This window comes from Saccopteryx leptura, chromosome 2, assembly GCF_036850995.1.
Source record: "Saccopteryx leptura isolate mSacLep1 chromosome 2, mSacLep1_pri_phased_curated, whole genome shotgun sequence".
In the NCBI taxonomy this organism is placed as follows: Eukaryota; Metazoa; Chordata; class Mammalia; order Chiroptera; family Emballonuridae; genus Saccopteryx; species Saccopteryx leptura.
In genome coordinates, this window is record NC_089504.1 from 121,621,965 (window position 1) to 121,643,025 (window position 21,061).

The 21,061-nt window shown below is 40.2% G+C and overlaps 1 pseudogene; it reads left to right on the plus strand.

Moving 5' to 3' along the window:
- Window positions 1-10,444: 10,444 nt before the first annotated feature.
- On the plus strand, window positions 10,445-12,400 carry LOC136393875 (small ribosomal subunit protein uS2 pseudogene; annotated as a pseudogene).
- The last annotated feature ends 8,661 nt before the right edge of the window (window positions 12,401-21,061 follow it).

Below are 21,061 nucleotides of genomic sequence, written 5' to 3' on the forward strand. Positions count from 1 at the left end.
AAAAATCTGGACACTGGAAATGTAATTGTCCTGTACTTTGAAGAAAAATGGAAGAAAAAGAATGACAAAATCTTACTAAAAGATAACATAAAATTGCATGTGCTAAGAATGTGGATGGAAAACTGTCAGATGGAAAGCTTCAAAATATAACCAGGCAGAGATGGGGGATAAATTCCATTCATGTCTAGGATCCTACCGAACTATAGACATCATTCAAGAAGATTATAATCTAAAATTAAAATGGCTATTATGAGGAAGGTGCCGATAAAATACAATTGAGTTAAATAAAATAGACATTGATGGGATTAAAAACAAAGATTTAGTATATCACTAACAAAGACTAAATGGGCCGAGTTGACTCCCTGTTGGTCCCTGAAAATTAAATGGCCCCAACAGGTCTGTTCTATTTATCCCAGTGTGAAGAAAATTTAAAAGACTAGAAAAAAGTTATTGCAATAAGCAAGCACTTGATTTAAGTCAGGCTGCTTAAATCAAGTCAAAGCTTGGTAACAAGGCCAGGATCTTTTGGCTTGACTCTTCACTGGGGACTCACATTTTTTTACTGAAGAATGGGTAAAATTATCAGGAGATAAAAAGAGAAACTCCATGATATGGGAATTCCTGAACTGTACCTGAATGGTACCAAAACTCAAGTCCTCACTTAAACTACAATTACATTAAAAGAATATGAAAATGTAGGATGCTAAGATTATAAAAATTTGAATGTTTAATAGCTTTATGTTAAAAAATAAAAGTTGTTTCAACTTTAATTGGTTGCATCACTTTTACCTGATTATATTGTAATATAATTGTCTCATCGGGAACCGGACAAGAGGCTGTCAGTTCTTTATTTTGGCTAGCAGAAGGAAAGACTATAAGATAGTAACCTTTGTGCTCTCTTGGGTCTATGAAATTGGTTAATAATGTCAGAAATATTTACTGTTTGGCCTAGCTAAAACCTGACAAGATATCTGAAAGGAATTACTAACTTTTTGATTAGAAATTGGGCCAAGCCAGATTGGAAACAAATGTCAGAGCCTGATAACAAACGTACCCAGGGGGAAAGAAACATTCCAACAATGGGTGGATGGATTTGTCAGTCCTTTGACACCATTTGGATGGCAACCCAGTTCTTCAAGTATTAAAAACAACAATCCTTGTTTTACTCATGATGTCTTTATAAGGACCAAAGTTATGGCTCTAGAAACAATTCAAAGCCCACTTATTCTTTTTTTTTTTTTTTTTGTACTTTTCTGAAGCTGGAAACGGGGAGGCAGTCAAACAGACTCCCGCATGCGCCCAACCGGGATCCACCCGGCATGCCCACCAGGGGGCGATGCTCTGCCCATCTGGGGCTTCGCTCTGTCACAACCAGAGCCACTCTAGCACCTGGGGCAGAAGCCAAGGAGCCATCCCCAGCGCCCGGGCCATCTTTTGCTCCAATGGAGCCTCAGCTGCGGGAGGGGAAGAGAGAGACAGAGAGGAAGGAGAGGGGGAGGGGTGGAGAAGCAGATGGGCGCCTCTCCTGTGTGCCCTGGCCGGGAATCGAACCCAGGACCTCCACATGCCAGGCTGACGCTCTACCACTGAGCCAACCGGCCAGGGCCCACCTATTCTTTTTACTTTCTCCTAACCTTCCCTATTCATCTCAAAAGGCTTATAAACATTGAATTTATGAAACCAAAGTCTTTCTAGGAGGAGCTTGCATTTTCTGCCTTGTACCTTTGAGTTGTGAATACCTGATCTTCTCCAAGAACACTTATCTGTGCCATCTTTTAAGTGCAAATTTTTGTGAACCAAACAGAGAAGATTAGCATAGCTCAAAATTCCTGAAGAGTCCCATATGTTTTTAAATGCAAGTTTCAGGGAGGTGATTCTTATTAAAAGAAAACAAAATCTTAGCTATCTGAGCAGATCAATTTAACTTATTCCATCTATGTTTTTCTAAACTACTGAGTTTTGCTTAATGGTATCTGTCTCATGGTTAAAAAATCTGTGAGTGCATGCCTGTATATGTTCACGTGTGTTATGTGCTACCTTTGGCCTCTGAATGCTTTTGTGTATTTAAAAAAAGAAAAAGAAAAAAAGCACTCTCTGAAATGGGCTAAAACAAGAAGTGCTTATATGAGAATGCTCAAAAATATAACAGAAACTACCCCGAATGCTTTTTAGAATCGCATGATCTGGAAAATATTTTATATTAAAGTTGGTTTGAGTTTGGTTTGTTAAATAGAAATATCTTTAGAATCATTAGCATTAAATAATACTTTTATTGTCTCTGAGTTTATTAATCAAATATGTTCATTTAATCTCTGTTTCAAAATTTGCCAACAAAAAGAAAGCAACTTAGTATGATAAAATTTTTAATAGTACTCTAAACTTAAGTGTTAGGAACAAGTACATTAAATAAATGTTAAGTAGGCCCGACTAGGTGGTGGCACAGTGGATAGAGCATTGGACTGGGATGCAGAGGACCCAGGTTCGAGACCCCGAGCTCGCCAGCTTAAGCACAGGCTCATCTGGCTTGAGCAAAAAGCTCACCAGCTTGGACCCAAGGTCTCTGGCTCAAACAAGGGGTTACTTGGTCTACTGAAGGCCTGTGGTCAAGGCACATATGAGAAAGCAATCAATGAACAACTATGGTGTCAAAACAAAAAACTGATAATTGATGCTTCTCATCTCTCTCCGTTCCTGTCTGTCTGTCCCTATCTATCCCTCTCTCTGACTCTATCTCTGTCCCTGTATAAAATAAATAAATAAAATATAAATAAATAAATAAATAAATAAATAAATGTTAAGTAGGATAAAAGGATTTTTTCAGTGAACATTTTAGTGACAATTTTATGTTAAAAATGGTTTCCTAGGCTCCGGTCAAGGTATGGCAAAGTAGATAAACATGATACTCACATCCTACTATGACCACATCAGAATTACAACTAAACTGCAAAATAACCATCAGTGAAAACCACCTGAAATCTAGCTGACCAGAAGTCCTATAACTAAGGATATAAAGCCAAGCTGAGACTGGCAGAAGGGGCGGAAATGCAGAATGGGCATTTAAACACTCACGTGAGTCAGGTAAAAATTATGAGGGCTATCTTGGCTGAGGAGGTCCCATCTGAGGAGCAAAGAGTCCCAGTCCCACATCCAGCTCCCCAGCCTAGGTTTTCAGTGCCAGGAAGAGAAGTCCCTATAACTTCTGACTGTGGAAACCAGCAGAGATTGTGGCTGAGTGAGATGAAGGGCTTCTGGAGTCCCAGCTGTTTCTTTTAAAGGGTCCACACACAAACTCACTCAGACTTACTCATTCTGAGGTCCAGCATTAGGTGGCAGCTCGAAAGGCACCCGGGACATAAGGAATGGATTGAACTGTCTGGCTTTAGGAAGAAGGCTGGAGGAGCAGCTTTCTCCAAGTCAGAAGTACTACCAGAAGTCATTGTTCCTTTGTGGAGCCCTCCCTCTGCAGCTGCAGGTGGGCACCATATCTGACTTTTTATCAACCTGACTAATACTGTCCATCCCACCCTAGTGATTTCCTGAGACCCCTCCTACCCATCTTGCAGATCCAATCAATCAGTTTCCAGGGGCATATCCATACAAATGGCCTGTCTTGGCTCATGTTTTAGACTTTCCTAAAATATCTCAAAAGTCCACAAACTCCAAACAAGCAGCATCTGTCCTCAGCATGCCCCATACCTCTTGCAAAGTGGCACCAGGCCCGGCACTAGCAGCAGCCATCCACAGTATTCAGCTTGGCTTTTGCCATGCATTTCCAACCCCACAAGTGGCAACCATCTGCAAATAGCTTTTTAGTTCATGCCGGGTGGTCCCAGGCAGGGCAAAGGCAGGGGCTGTCCATGGACTGAACCTCCTGGGAGGTCCCAGAGCCAGTGCACTCAGTGGACAGCTTCCTACCATGCAGGAGCACCAACCAACCACCTCTAAGAGTGACTCAAAAGAAGAGGGTATACTCAGCAGAGACCCACTGAAACAAATCCTACTCTACGGGTGGATCCCTACACAGCAGCTTTTCTGCCATAGTTGCAGCTGCTCCTTGCAGCCTGAGGGTCAATTCTTCCCATTGACATGCCAACATCAGTCAAGGCTCAACTACAACAAGACGGTGCACACAGCCCGCATGGACGATGCACCTGGAATGCCCCACTCAGGTGACTAGGGAGGCTGTGCCACTGGGTCTCACAGAATATATATAAGCCCACCCTACCAAGCCAGGAAACATAGTAGCTCTACCTAATACATAGAAACACACACACAGAGGCAAAAAATTAGGAGACAAAAAAAATGTCTCAAATGAAAGAATAGGACAAAACTCCAAAAAATAACTAAACAAAATGGAGACAAGCAACCTACCAGATGAAGAGTTCAAAATGCTAGTTATCCCCTGAAACTTATAAAATTTTATTAACCAATATCACTGCAATGAATTCAATAAAAATAAGTAAATAAAAACAAAAATAAGCACTAGTTATAAGGATGCTCAAAGAATTTAGGAAAAGAATAAATTGACAGAGCAAGTACTTCAACAAAGAAGAAATATAAAAATGGAGATAGAAAACATAAAAAAGGACCAGTCAGAAGTGAAGAATATAACAACTGAAATGAAGACTACAACTAGTTAAACTCAACTGTCTAGAAAATCAAGTCAGCAGTTTGGAAAATAAAGTAGAAGAAAACACCCAATAAGAACAGCAAGAAGAAAAGAGTTCCAAAAACATAAGGATAATTGAAGGGGCTTCTGGATCATCATCCCCATCATGGGGGTGCTGGAAGGAGCAAAAGAGAACAATGACCTGAAAACCTATTTGAAAAAATAATGACAGGCCTTGGCTGGTTGGCTCAGTGGTAGAGCATCGGCTTGGTGTGTGGAAGTCCCAAGTTTGATTCCCAGCCAGGGCATACAGGAAAAGCACCCATCTGCTTCTCCACCTTTCCCCCTCTCCTTTCTCTCTGTCTCTTACTTCTCCTGCCACAGCTAAGGCTCCATTGGAGCAATGTTGGCCTGGGTGCTGAGGATGGCTCCATGGCCTCTGCCTCAGGCACTAGAATGGCTCTGATTGCAGCAGAGCAATGACCCAGAGGGGCCAAGCATCATCCCCTGGTGGGCATTCTGGGTGGATACCAGTCAGGTGCATACAGGAGTCTGTCTGCCTGCCTCCCCACTTCTCACTTCAAAAAACTAATAAATAAATAAATAAATAAAGCCTGACCAGATGGTAGCGCAGTGGATAGAGCATCGGATTGGGATGTGGAAGGACCCAGGTTCGAGACCCTGAAGTCGGGCTCAACTGGTTTAAGCAAAAGCTCACCAGGTTGGACCCAAGGTCACTGGCAAGAGCAAGGGGTTATTCTGTCTGCTGTAGGCCCACAGTCAAGGCACATATGAGAAAGCAATCAATGAGCAACTAAGGAGTCGCAACAAAAAACTGATGATTGATGCTTCTCATCTCTCTCTGTTTCTTTCTATCCATCTCTCTGACTCTCTCAATAAATAAATAAATAAATAAATAAATAAATAAATAAATAAATAAATAAATAAAAATAATGACAGAAAACTTCCCTAACTTGGTGAAAAAAATAGACACACAAGTGCAGGAAGCACAGAGTTCTAAACAAGATGACCAAAGGAGGCTCACACAAGACATCATAATTAAAGTGCAGAAGGTTTAAAGACAGAGAGAATCTCAAAAGCAGCAAGAGAAATGTAGTTAGTTGTCTACAAAGGAGCTCCCATAAGAATGTCCACTGATTTCTCATCAGAAATATTTCAGGTGAGGAGGAATTGGCACGAAATATTCAAAGTAATGGGAAACAAAGACCTACAACCAAAATTACTCTACCCAGCAGAGCTATTACTTAGAATTGAAGGACAAAGAGCTACCCAGACAAGAAAAAACTAAAGATGTTTATCACCACTAAACCAGTATTACAAAATATGTTAAAAAGTCTTCCAAGAAGAAGAAGAAGAAAAAATAAAAAATATGAATAATAAAACGCCAACAGATACATATTTATCAAGTTACTTTAAATGCAAATGGACAAAATGCTCCAATCAAAAGACACATGGTGGTTGTATGGATATCTAGACTCATACATATGCTGTCTACAAGAGACTCACTTCAGATTGAAAGACATACACATACTGAAACTAAAGATATGGGAAAATATTTCATAAAAATGGAAACAAACAAAAAAAGTTGGGGTAGCAATACTTATATCAGGCAAAATAGACTTTAAAACAAATACTATTACAAGAGACAAAGAAGGACCCAGCAATTCCACTTTTGGATATTTATCTAAAGAAACCCAATACATTATTTTGAAAAGACATATGTATCCATATGTTTATTGCAGAATAGCTAAGATATGGAAGCAACTTGTGTGTCTATCAATAGATGAATAGATAAAGATGTGGTATATATACACATACATGCAATGGAATATTACTCAGCCATACGAAAAGATAAAATCTTGTCATTTGGCCCTAGCTGATGGCTCAGTGGGTAAAGCATTGGCCCACTGTACTGACATCCCAGGTTCAATTCCCGGTCAAGACACACAGGAGAAAAGACCATCTGCTTCTCCCCCCTCTCTCTCCCCATTCTCTCCCTTTTTCACTCCCAGAGCCAGTGGCTCAGTTGGTTCCAGCATGGCCCCAGGCGCTGAGGGGCATTAGTCTCAGATGCTTACAAATATCTTGGTAGTCGAGCATTGGCCCCAGATGGGTTTGTCGAATGGATCCCAGTTGGGGCGCATGCAGGAATGTATCTCACCATCTTCATTCCTCTCACTTAAAAAAAAAATCATGCCATTTGAGACAACCTAGAGGGTATTGTGCTGAGTGAAATAAATCAGATAAATACCATATGATTTCACTTATATGTGAAATTTATAAAAACAAAATAGACAGACAAAATCAAAACAAACTCATAAATACAGAGAACAAATTGATGGTTGTCAGATGGAAAGGACTTTGGGGTGCTGGCTTAAAAAGGTGAAGAAATTAAGAAGTACTGATTGGTAGTTACAAAATAGTCACAGGGATGTTAAGTCATCCCATAAAAAATATAGTCAATAACATTGTAATAACTATGTATGGTATCAGATGGGTTCTATATTTATCGGGGTGATCATTTTGTAAGTTATCTCTTTGGTAACTTGAAACTTTAAAATTTTGTTAGATAAATTAAATGATGGATATTCATGAAATGTCTTCGCCATTTCCAAGTAAGATAAAATGATGAAACATTAACTACTGATCATACATTTATCTACTGTCTGCTTCTTGCTATACAGAAAGATATTTGTCTATTAGTAAACATGCCTTGTGTCACATTTTAAAAAGGTGTGGTATGAGAAAATATATATTTCTAGAAATTATAATATTATAACAGAGTGAAATGCTTTCTCTCTCTGATGATCTTCAGGCCAATAGCTTCTGCTATAGATATGGTAATTAACTAGAGAAAGTAAGTTTGAGGCTGACTTTCCATAATTAGGAAGAGACAGGGAAATCTGCACAAAGTAAAAGGCTCCCAACCTGGACGCAGATCAGCATGGTTTACAGACCAACCAGGTACAAAAGGATTTAGAAATTTCATGCTTTTCCTTGGATCCCTTTTCAGGACCAGCTGTCTACAGCCTTACCAATCACCCAAATTTTGAACTCTCTTAAGGTAGATTTGAGAATTACATCTTCCATCTTCTTGAGCAGGGCCTTTTTGGTCAATGAACCTTTCTTTACTCCAAATTCTGATGTATTAAATATTAATTTTTCTTTTGAAGTATTTAACAAACAAACTTCATATCTGTAACAGTATGTGTTCATAAAGGTTTCAATAAAAAGAATACTAGTGTAATAGAGAGTTCATAATTGCTTACTTCTTAGGTCTTACTAATTAAGGTTTTAAAAGTTTAAGAACTGTAATATATGTAGTTAAAACTATAAAAATGAATAATATTAAGGAAAACAACTGTGTATATAAGAAAAAAAGGATATGTTTTCATTTAACAAAAAGGGAAAAAATGGGGTATGAGATACGAAGATGTATTTTTTGAGGAAAAGGAAATTAATTTTGTCCTAAAATAAGACTGGTTACTTTAAAATGGGGAAGAAAGAAAACCTGAATGTAAAAAGGAAAGTTGTAGAAGGTTTCTGAAAAAGGAATCTTGGGAAAGGGAATTTTAATCAAGTAAGTGAATTTAGCCTGACCAGGCAGTGGTGCAGTGGATAGAGCATCTGACTGGAACGCAGAAGACCCAGGTTTGAAACCTCGAGGTCACCGGCTTGAGCGTGGGCTCACCAACTTGAATGCAGAGTCACCAGCTTGAGCTCGGAATCATAGACCTGACCTCATGGTCGCTGACTTGAGCTCAAAGATCGCTGGCTTAAAGCCCAAGGTCGCTGGCTTGAGCAAGGGGTCACTCGCACCCGTTCAAGGCACATATAAGAAAACAGTCAATGAACAACTAAGGTACCACAATGAAGAATTCATGCTTCTCATCTCTTTCCGTTCCTGTCTGTCTGTCCCTATCTGTCCCTCTCTCTGTCTGTCTCTCTGTTCTGTCACAAACACACACACACAAAAAAAATCAAGTAAGTGAATTTAAATATAAAAAGTTAGCTGATGCGGCCCTGGCTGGTTGGCTCAACAGTAGAGCTTCAGCCCAGCGTGTGGAAGTCCCGGATTCCCAGCCAGGGCACATAGTAGAAGCACCCATCTGCTTCTCCACCCTTTCCCTTCTCCTTTCTCTCAATTTCTCTCTTCCCTTCCAGTAGCCAAGGCTCCATGGGAGCAAAGCTGGCCCAGGCACTGAGGATGGCTCCATGGCCACCATCTCAGGTGCTAGAATGGCTCCGCCTCAGATGAGCAGAGCAACGCCTCAGCTGAGCAGAGCATCGCCTCCTGGTAGGCATACACAGTGGATTTCGGTCGGGCGCATGCAGGAATCTGTCTGCTGCCCCACCCCACTTCTTACTCTGAAAAAGTATTCCTCTAGAAGAGCAGATTCTGTGTTTTATCAAAATAAGTTTGTTTTATGGTGTCTTATCAGGTCCTTGATCACTTAAGGAAACTGTATCTACTCTCTCTTTTTTTAAAGACTTTATTCATTTTAGAGAGGAGAGAGAGAAAGAGAGAGAGAGAAGGGCATCAACTCCCATATGTGTGCCTTGACCAGGCAAGCCCAGGGTTTTAAACCAGCTATCTCAGTATTGGAGGTAGATGCTTTATCCACTGTGCCACCACAGGTCAGGTGGAAATTGAATTTTCTCAATAGTAAGAAATGTTTTGCTAACAATTATGCAAACTTTTGTCATTTCTTTGAACTCTTTATTGCTATTTTGGTTAAATGGATAATTAAGTATGGTTTCATAATGACTTATGACCCCATTTAATCAAATGTCCAAACCCCTTGATATATTTTGACAGACTTTCCAAAATTTAAATTATAAATGGAGTCTTGACCTGAGAATTACTTTGAGCTGTTCCAGAAAGGCCCTTGGAACACCTCAAAAGATTAGTTTTCTCCCCATACAAAAAATAAATATCAAACTAATTAGGCTTGTTTTGGTGTGTTGAAAATACATGGGAAGCACTGTCAAATAAAAAATAACCTTGAGCCTTCTTTATATTCTATTTGTGCATCTTAGAAACATTCCAGAAATATATGTGAAACATGAAAACTTAAGATGTCCTGACATAAGATGTCATCAAAATTGAAGGACACACTAAAATGACTGAACCTGAGTATCACATTGTGGCACATATGGATGAAGTCCATGACCACAGACTTTTGTCATTTTAATGTCCTTGTAAATTGATAACAGTCCGCTCGTGAATCAGAGAAATTAAGATGAGTAAACAGTAGGTGTCAATTAAAAGAATAGTTGAGGCCATGGAAAACCCAAGATGGATGCTTAGTTCTTCTTGGCTCCCTAACATTTTTTTCAGTTTTTGCACTTGGGTTATCAATGTGTTCTTGATGTTATGTGTATGTTTTTTGTATGAGTTGAAGTTTTCCTTTGCCACAGAGCTGATGCCCTCCCAATTGCAATGCAGCTGTTAGAAAATGTTTCCCATATGGGGTACACCTTCCAAAATCTTTAGTGATTGAGGCACACATTTCACTCAGTAAACCGTATAAGCCTTGATAGACAGCCATGGAAACTTTTTGGAATTATCACTGACCCTAACACCCTTAATTAATAGACAACATCAGGAGAACTAATGGGGAAACTAGATTTGAGCAGAACAAGTTTAATTACATGGGACTGAATGAACTGATAAAAAGGATTATAATTTTATGACTTTTTATTTGATATATTGTTGATTTTTTAAAATCCTGTGCTTTCCTTATATAGGAATTTTTCTTCTGTACAACTTGTTAGTGGTATTAAAACATTTAGTTTTTCTTCTCTCTCGAAATGATCCCTCCAAACCTTGAAAACTCTCAGTGAGTTAGTTTTTTTATTTTCATAGGAACATGTTTGTTTGCATAAGTTCAATAAGAATCTGTTCTCTTTGTAACAGGACACAGTTGGAAAGTAGTTATATTACAGGGCTTTGACTGGAATGTCATATTTGAGAGAGACATACATAGACTCACATACGACCAGAAAGCTTTAGGGAGTTAAGATTGAATTTGGAAGCCAATGCAAGCCTCTTGAAAAAATAACCTGGTTTATTACATGGTTTACAACAGTCTTTCCAGGTAAAAAACAAAAATTGCTTCCTGGGAGATGAAAAGAAAGACCTCAAGATATATTAAGGACCTCAATAAGAGAGGAATTAACCAGAAATCCATAGATATTGCAGGCTAAGTCTGACAGTAAGTATGCAGCTTGGCTTCCTCACCTCGAGAAGCCTTTATAAATTCAATCTAAAGATTATAAAAAATTCCAGCACAGCAGATTTAAAAGAGCCTATGTAATTACTATTCTTGCCAGACTGATACAAATAATCTGATCAAGTTTATTGAAACTAGACTTATTTTGTAAATAGTCTTAATTTGGCTACCTTTGATAAAAATGAGAATCAGCCTGACCTGTGGTGGTGCAGTGGATAAAGCATTGACTTGGAATGCTGAGGTCGCCGGTTCAAAACCCTGGGCTTGCCTGGTCAAGGCACATATGAGAGTTGATGCTTCCTGCTCCTCCCTCCCCCTTCTCTCTCTCTCACTCTCTCTCCTGTCTAAAAATTAATAAAAGTAAAAAAAAAAAATAGGATCATTTTAGAGAGAAACTGTTTTAATAGAAACTATAATATACCTTTATGGGTATTATATTACTGCATAGTGCTATTCATTGTCTCTTGAGTTTTTTTATTTTTATTTTCTACCTTCAAATTATACTGGAATACTGGATCCTGAACTTTTCCTAATTTTCTTAAATATCTGTCTTCAACCTTTCAAACTAACATTTTTATTTTCCCATCCATTGACTTGGAATCATTGAGAATTGCCTGTTTACTGCCTTTTGAGCTACCCAGAGAGGGACCCATATAGCACTGTTCTCAGTTCTTTTGTAACTTAAAGGGAAACTTTTACAATATCCAGAGCCCTTGATGTCCTATAAATTAAGAAGGATGTCTTCAAATTCCTTAGAGCAAGAACCCACTTAGGTGGCCCAGCCTGGACTTGGAAATGAAACAAGTACATCTACAAAAGGACAAGGGATGATGTCTGCACCATAAATCTGAAGAGAACTTGGGAGAAACTGCTGGCAGTTTGTGCATTTGTTGTCACTGAAAACCCTGCTGGTGTCAGTGTCACCTCCTCCAAGAACTCCAGTCAGCGAGCTGGGCTGAAGTTTGCTGCTGCCACTGGAGCCGTCCCCATTGCTGGTTGCTTCACTCCTGGAAGCTTCACTAACCAGATCCAGGCAGCCTTCCGGGAGCTGAGACTGGTTGTTACTGATCCCAGCACTGAGCACCAGCCCCTCAGAGATGCATTATGTTGACATGCCTGCCATCGCTTTGTGTAACACAGACTCTTCCTCTGTGCTATGTGGACACTGCCATCCCTTGCAACCAAAAAAGGCTCACCCAGAGGGTCTGATATCATGGAAGAGGGTTGGGGAGTTCTGCACATGTGTGAACTTTCATAGGAGGTCATTCCTGATCTCTAGTTCCACAGAGATCCTGAAGAGAGTGAAAAGGAAGAGCAGGCCACTGCTGAAAAGCCTGAGACCAAGGAGGAATTTGGGGGTGAATGGATTACTCCAGCTCCCGAGTTCACTGCTGCTCAGCCTGAGGTCGCAGACCGGTCTGAAGGCATGCAAGTGCTCTCTGTGCCTAGTCAGCACTTTCCTACTAAAGACTGGTCTGCAGCCCCCACTGCTCAGGCCACTGACTGGGTAGGAACAACCACTGAGTGCTCTTAAGCTGTTCATCCACAAACTATTAAACAAAATGGAAGGAAGGGAGACAAAAAATAAAGTCTTTTTAAAAAACATTTTTAAACAAGCCATGCAAACAAAAGTGGGACGACTTGATGTAGACTTCAGAGAAATTACCACAACAGTGCATATACGGACAATCTTTGTGCCTGTTGCAGAAACATTCAAACTGCAAACGGCCAGGAGAGCTTATCAGGTAGTAGCTGCCTGCTTCCACTCTTTCTGAAGATGATTTGAGACGACATCTAGAAATCTTCAGAACACAGAAACATGAGATTATAGCTAACGCCAAGCTTAACCATCGTTTTTCTTTTGTTTCTATGGGATGCCTCTTATGAAATACCTCAGAGCTTGCTTGCACCACAGGCTTTACATTGGGAGTCCACCTGCACTGAGACACAACTGTTTAACTGCACTGAACTCATCTCAGGACTAAGCCTGGTTTAGTGAAATACAGAATAATCTACCAACCCAACTCCTGCAATGTGAAACTTCCAGGGAAGTTTCAAAGAGAATCATGGGGGTTCAAAACAAGCCACCCAAAGATGTATTTCTGTAGTATGTAGATTGTCATGAGCTAAAGGCAATTAAACGTCAGGCTCAGAACTATTGCCCCTTCCTTTACCTAAAAGAATTTTAATTAGGGGCCTTGTTCATAATAAAAGATAAGCTTTTTGACCCCTTTATATGACAGGGAAAAGTTTTATTTACTACACATCTGCCTTTCTTATAATCCTGCAATGACCCTTTGAAAGCCCCAATGTGTATTACATTATTTCAAGCTCAGAATGTCTTATATCCTTCAATCCCCCTTCTATTTCTGAACCCCTCGTGCATGTAAGGGGTCTCTGACTCTCTCATGTATGTGAGAGTCCCATATATATGTATATATTAAATGTGGTTATTTTCTCTTGCTAATATGTCTCATGTCTATTTGATTACTAGACAAAAAAGGGGTAGAGGAAAGTCTGTTCCTCCCTCAACTCCCATATGTTTCATTGCAGGGTACAAAGCCCAGTTATTTAAGGGATGGTCTATTCTATGGATGCATATGAAACACTTATCATAAGCATCAAACTTATAGTCAGTATCAGATATATGGGTAGGTAGAAATGCAGGAACTAGTGACTTAACAGCCCAGAAACAGTATTTCTGCCATACTTCTTATAATAGTGTAATTTTTGTGGGACTAATGTGACTATAGACTTAGATACTTAATGAATATGAGTTAGATCATATCAGTTTTTATTACTCACAGCCCTAGTGAGACATTGGTTATAACCTGAATACCTAGATATTGGTAGATTCTATTGAACAACAAGCAACTAGTGCCCGGGAGGCTTTGCTGCATTGACACTCAGCTGCTGGGCGAGAAAGGGCCAATACTAAGGTGAAATAGGGAACAAGACTAGTGTGTTTTGAGATACTCTAAGAAGACACCTTCATCCATAAATTCTGCAGTGTTCCCATTAGAAATTCTTTCCTTTGGCCCTGGCTGGTTGGCTCAGTGGTAGAACCTAATCCTGGTGTGTGGATGTCCCGGGTTCAATTCCCAGTCAGGGCTTACAGGAGAAGCACCCATCTGCTTCTCCACCCTCCTCCTTTCTCTCTCTCTCTTTCTTCCTCTCTTGCAGCCATGGCTCAATTGGAGCATGTTGTCCCAGAGTGCTGAGGATGGCTCCATGACCTCCACCTCAGGTGCTAAAAAAAAAAAAAAAAAATGGCTCTGGTTGCAAAGGACAGAACATCACCCCCTCATAGGCTTGTCAGGTGGATCCTGGTCAGGGTACATGCAGGAGTCTGTCTCTGCTTCCCCATCCTCGCGCCAAATAAAAGAAGTTCTTTCCTTTGAAATAAACCTGCCTACCAAGGTCTCCATTAAAATGCAAATATCCTTAGGTATGTCAAGAATATAGAAGGGTAAATCAGCTTATTAAATATTGTAAAAGACAAGGGTAACATTAAGAGCATTTTGGGAGTAGAAAAGTTTGCAGCAGAAGAAAGAGCAGAGACTAGGGAAGTGCAAAGTCCTGGAAAAAAGGAAATCTGTTTACCTCACCACTTTTGCTAGGGCCAGCCCTGGAACTAAGGTCACAAGTATATGAGTGTGTTTTCTTTAACTTTGTCCAGTCAAGAAATTTTTCTCAAAAATTTTCCAGAATCTACATCCCCAAACTTAGACAAACACATTGCTTTCAAGAGTTGAGAACAACAGTGCAGAGACTCAAATGATTACTAGATATTTCAGAACACATGCCCCACTGACATCAATAGCATCAAAATCATTAAGCAACCCAGAATATTTGCTTACCTTTCCCATTTGCTTACTTTCTTACAACCTGCCACTTCTAGCACTATCTCTTTTTTTTTTTTTTTTTTTTTTTTTTTTTTTTGCTAACAGCAAAATTTTCTCTAACTAGATGAAATAATATGACTGAAGTCTTAGGCTCTTTGAGAGACTATTTCCAAGTGTGAGGCTGAATGTCTTCAATTAATTTCAAAGAGCATTTACTTCCATGGAAACATGTTTGGGATTTCAGGATTCAAAGCTGTGTACCTTAGGCTGCCTCTTCAAACTGAGCATTGGCTTTAATTTGTCTCACTACATAGTGTGTGCAAGGTGTAGACAGTGCAGAGACCTTTGTCTGAGCACAGCCCACATTTAAGCAGGAAGGATCTTCCAACCAAGAGCTAAAGATAAATTGTGCATAATCTCATAAACATTACTCTGCATAATTCAAGTGCTGCATCTATTTTTCTCTGATTACTTCTGTTTTAATTTTTCTCTTTAGTGATCAAAACAGAGCAAAGAAAAACTTAGTCATTTTCTCCTAGTGTATTGTCACTGTAACTACATTTCTAAACTTATCTCTGCTGTTTCCTGAAGGTTGATAAACCTTTAGAAATATAAAGTTTACCTGAGACTAATATAGTGTTATATGCCAATTATATTTCTATAAAATAATTTTAAAATTTGAATGTTTTTTATAAAAAATATGTAAATCTTATAAAATCCAACAAGGTCAAATTTTGGGGCCAGTCCCACATATGGTATAATGCTTTCTATTTCATAAGGTCATGGTACAGATGAAATTATATAGCAAATGTTGAATATCTTGCACAGAGCAAATGCAAGTTATTATTTTCTTAGACTGTCATTTTAAGAAAAATGGCAATTCAAAAGCAGGGTAGAGCCTGATAATGCTGAGAACATTAATGATAACAATTAGCAATGCATTTTTATACACATTATCTCACAACAACCCCATAAGGTAGATGGAATCTACCTCAAAAAAAATGTATTATTGTGTATTTTCTATTGCATTTAACAAATTGCCACAAAATTAGTGAGTTAGATAACACAAATTTAATACTTCACAGTTCTGTAGGTCAGAAATCCAGCAAGGCTAAAATCAAGGTATCAGTAGGGCTATGTTTCTTTCTGGAGCTTCTAGAGGAGAAACTGTTTCTTTGTTCAGTCAAGTTGTGGGCAGAATTTAGTTCCTTGTAGCTGTAGGACTGCTGGTTGGTTATGGGTCATTTCAGCTTCTGGAGAATGCCCGATTCCTTGGCTCATGGCCTCTTCCTTCCATCAACGCCAGCAACATTAAGGTGACTCTCTCTCACATTTCAAATCTTTCCTGCCTCATCTGTCATCTTTCTGATTCCAGCCAGGAAATTTCCTGCTTTTAAGGGCTTATGTGATTAGAATGTGGCCACGTGGATAATCCAAGATGATCTCCTCATCTCAAGGTGCATATCTCTAATTACATCTGCAAACCCTTTTCATCATGTAACAACACCTTCACAGGTCCTGGGGATTGAAATATGGACATCTTTTGGTGGTGGGGGAGGAGTCATTCATTTGACCTCCACAGTTATCATTGTCCACATTTCACAGATGAGAAGAATGAAGATTAGAGAGGATGAAGGAGATGCAGAGGGCACAGTAAGCAGCAAAGAATGAACTCAAATCCTGAAATTCTTTTACTTCAAACCCAAGTCAGTGTTCCTCAAATACAACGCTGCTTTTTCTAAAAGGCAACTCAATATCTACTCTCTTTATTCTTCCCTCCCTTTCCACTCACATGAAAACTCATACTTCCATTAGCTATATTTAAGGCTGAGAGTCTTGGAGAATTAATGCATTTTCCAAAACTTCTATGAAGAAGCCAAAGTTTAGTTGCACTTCTACTAACTTTGATGTAGTTTTTTCCAAGGTTTATACCATGTTGAAAGTATATTTGCCAGCAATTGGACCCTTACAGTGAGAGATATAAACAAAATATATTTCCTGATGGGTTGAGTGCTAAAGGAAGTTTATATTGTGATAAGGTAGAGTATCTCAAAACAATTGTTCTTAAAAGATGTACTTAGCAATTTGATACTGAATTCTTCATATTCATTTGCAATAGGACTGGTCACTTTGTACTTCCTAGAAAATATTTATAACGTTGTTTCTTGCTAGTGACATTTTGAAGCATAATTTAAATTTATTTTAGTGTGATTTTTGTCAACTAGTAGATGTTTATTAAGCCTATTAAAAAGTAAAATACCAGAATCAGTGGTGGGATTCAAATAATTTAACAACTGGTTCTCTGCCCTAATGACTGTTTTAAGTATAAAAAAAGATATACCAAAAGATAGTTTATTATTTCATGCATTTAATACTTAAATAAGAAAAATAAAAGAGGTACACAAAACTAGATTATGTTATAAGTTTTAAAATATTAATGAAAAATATTAATAATGTTAAAATACTTGACAAAAAAAAATAAAACTGCTATTTAAGATATTTCCATATTGCTTCTTGATTAGCATCCTCACTTGCAATTTTTTTTTCACCTATGGATGGAATAAACATTACTATGGGAGCTTAGAATACACTCTTGTGCAGATAAACGTTAAAAAAGAGTGTAAGGAATGCAAATTTGTGATTTCCACATTGGGCTGCTGCCCAGGCAGCCACCTTAGAAAGAACCCTGATTACAAGGGACATTTTAACAACTGGTTTGCAAAACTCAACAAAAAATTAGGTATTGGTTCTGCTGAACCTGTATGAACTAGCTGAACCCCACCACTGGTTAGAATTCTGGTCAAGATGGCAGCATAGGTAAACATGGTACTCACATCCTCCCACATCAAAATTACAACTGAACTACAGAACAACTATCACTCAGAACTGCCTGAAATCTAACTGAATGGAAGTCCTACAACTAAGGATTTAAAGAAGAAGCCACACAGACTGGTGGCAGAGTGGAGATGTGGAACAGGCTGATTTTATACCCACGTGTAGTGGTTTAAAATCAGAAGTTATATCTCAGCTGCAGAGGCTCCCCTGAGGAGTGAAGGATTTCAGCCCCACACCAAGACTCTATGCTCAGGGTTCCAGGGCCAGGAAGAGAAGTCCCTATAACTTCTGGTTATAGAAACCAGTAGGGATTGTGACTGAGTGAGACAGAGGCTGCTGGAGTCCCACGCAGCTTCTCTTAAAGGGTCTTCCTGTGGATTTATTTGGACTCACCCCCTCTGAGCTCCAGCACTTGGGAAGCAGCTTGAAAGGAACTAGGGACAACCTGAGCAGGCGATGACACAGTGGATAGAGCATTGGCCGGGGATGCTGAGGACCCAGAGTTGAAACCCCAAGGTCACCAGCTTGAGTGTGGGGTCACTGGCATGAGCATGGAATCATAGACATGACCTTATGGTCACTGGCTTGAGCCCCGAGGTCTCTGACTTTAGCAAGGGGGTCACTAGCTTAGCTGGAGCTCCCTGGTCAAGCACATATGAGAAAGCAATGAACAACTAAAGTGCTGCAACAAGTTGATGCTTCTCATCTCTCTCCCTTCCTTTCTGTCTGTCTCTCTATCTCTTAAAAAAAAAAAAAAAGAACTAGGGGACATACAGAGAGGAACTAGATTGTCTGGCATAAGATAAGCGCTAAAGGGACCAGTTTTCTGCCAGAAAAAAAAAGTGCTAGCAGAAGCCATTGTTCCTTTTCTGAGACTCCCCCCAACAAAGCCAGCAGGTGATTGCTATAGCTGAGATTCCATCAACCTGGCTCACACTGTTCACCCAACCCCGGTGATTCCCTGATACTCCACCTCACCCAAAATGAGGGTCCACCCAAGCCATGTCCAGTCGCTTTTTCATACTAATGGCCTTTCCTGTCTCATGCTTTGAACTTTGTTAAAATCTCTCTAACAACATCTAGCCTCTGTGTACCCCATACCTCTTGCTAAATAGCCCCAGGCCCAGCACTAGTGGCAACCAATATTAGTTCACAGCTTGTCCTCTGCTGGGTATCTCCAAACCCAGTACAAGTAGCAGCCATCTGCACATTGCTCTATAGCTCATGTTAAGTGGCCCTAGAGAGGGCACAGGTGGTGATTGACCTTGCACCTCCTGCGAGGCCCCAAAGCCAGTGCAACAGGCAGGTAGACAGCTTCAGACCATGTCAGATTACAACCCTACCACGTCACAAGTGACACACTCAAGGGCAGACTCAGTGAGCACACTGAAGCAAATCCTGCTTCATAGGGCTGACTCAGGCACAGCAGCTCCTCCACTGTTGTTGCAGGTAGTCCTTGCAGCCAATTGGCCTGGGGCAGTCATTCCTTCCTAGTGATTCCAACAGGTATTAAGGCAACTACAACAGGGCAGCGCACACAGTCCACATAGGAGTGCACCTGGATCACCCAGGTCAGGTGACTGGGGAGGCTGTGCAACTGGGCCCTAAAGGATACCTACTATGTAAGGCCACTCTACCAAATCTGGGAGAAATAGCAGCTCTATTTAATATATAGAAACAAAAACAGGGAAGCAGCTAAAATGTAGAAAGAAAAAAACATATCCCAAATGAAAGAACATGAAAAATCTCCAGAAAAAGAACTAAACAAAATAGAGACAAGAAATCTACTAGATGCAGAGTTCAAAACACTGGTTATAAGGATGCTTGATAAACTTCAAGGAACTTAGTGACAACTTCAACAGCATGAAAAAGAACATAGAAACCATATGAAAGACCCAGTCAGAATGGAAAGATATACTAACTGAAATGAAGAATAATTTATAGGGAATTAACAGTAGTAGATGAAGTCAAGAATCAAGTCAGCAAATTGAAATATAAGGAAGCAAAAAACAACCAATCAGAACAGCAAAAGGAATACAGAATCCACAAAGAATGAAGATAGTGTAAGGAGCCTCTGGGATAACATCAAGCATACCAACATTTGCATCATGAGGGTGCCAGATAAAGAAGAAAGCAAGGAATTAAAAATCTATTTAAAAAAACAATGACAAAGCCTGACTTAGGCAGTGGCATAGTGGATAGAGTGTTGGTCTGGGATGCTGAGGACCCAGGTTCAGAACCCCAAGATTGCTGGTTTGAGCGCAGGCTCATCAGTTTGAGCATACGCTAGTCAGCTTGAGCATGGGGTTGCCAGCTTGAGCATGGGGTTGCCAGCTTGAGCGCAGGGTCGCCAGCTTGAGCATGGGAACATAGACATGGCCCTATGGTTGCTGGCTTGAAGCCCAAGGTCACTGGATTAAGTTCAAGGTCACTGGCTTCAGCAAGGGGTCAGTCGCTCTGATGGAGTCCCCAGTCATGGCACATATGAGAAAGCAATCAATGAACAATTAAGGTTACACAATGAAGAACTGATGCTTCTCATCTCTCTCCCTTCTTGTCTGTCCATCTCTCTCTCTCTCTCTCACTCTCTCTCTCTCTCTCATGTGTGTGCACACATACACTTAAAAAAAAAGTAATGATAGAAAACTTCCCTAATTTGGTGAAGGAACTGGATACACAAGTCCAAGAAGCACAGAGAGTCCCAAACAAGTTGAATCCAAAAAGCCTAACACCTAGACATATCATAATTAAAATGCAAAAGATTAAAGACAAAGAGAACCTCAAAAGGCAGCAAGAAGGCCCTGGCCGGTTGGCTCAGCGGTAGAGCGTCGGCCTAGCGTGCAGAGGACCCGGGTTCGATTCCCAGCCAGGGCACACAGGAGAAGCGCCCATTTGCTTCTCCACCCCTGCACCGCGCCTTCCTCTCTGTCTCTCTCTTCCCCTCCCGCAGCCAAGGCTCCATTGGAGCAAAGATGGCCCGGGCGCTGGGGATGGCTCTGTGGCCTCTGCCTCAGGCGCTAGAGTGGCTCTGGTCGCAACATGGAGACGCCCAGGATGGGCAGAGCATCGCCCCCTGGTGGGCAGAGCGTCGCCCCTGGTGGGCGTGCCGGGTGGATCCCGGTCGGGTGCATGCGGGAGTCTGTCTGACTGTCTCTCCCTGTTTCCAGCTTCAGAAAAATGCAAAACAAAACAAAACAAAAAACAAAAAACAAACAAAAAAAAAGGCAGCAAGAAAAAAGCAGTTAGTTACCTACAAGGAAGCTCCCATAAGATTAACACTTGATTCCTCAACAGAAACTTTGCAGACCAGTAGATATTGGCAAGAAATATTCAAAGTAATGAAAAGCTAGGAACTACAACCAAGATTACTTTACCCAGCAAAGCTTTCATTTACAATCGAAGAACATATAAAGAATTTCCCAGACAAGAAAAGCTTAAGAAGTTTATCACCACGAAACCAAGATTACAGAAAATGTTAAAGAGTCTTCTTGAAGAAGAAGAAGGAGGAAGAGAAA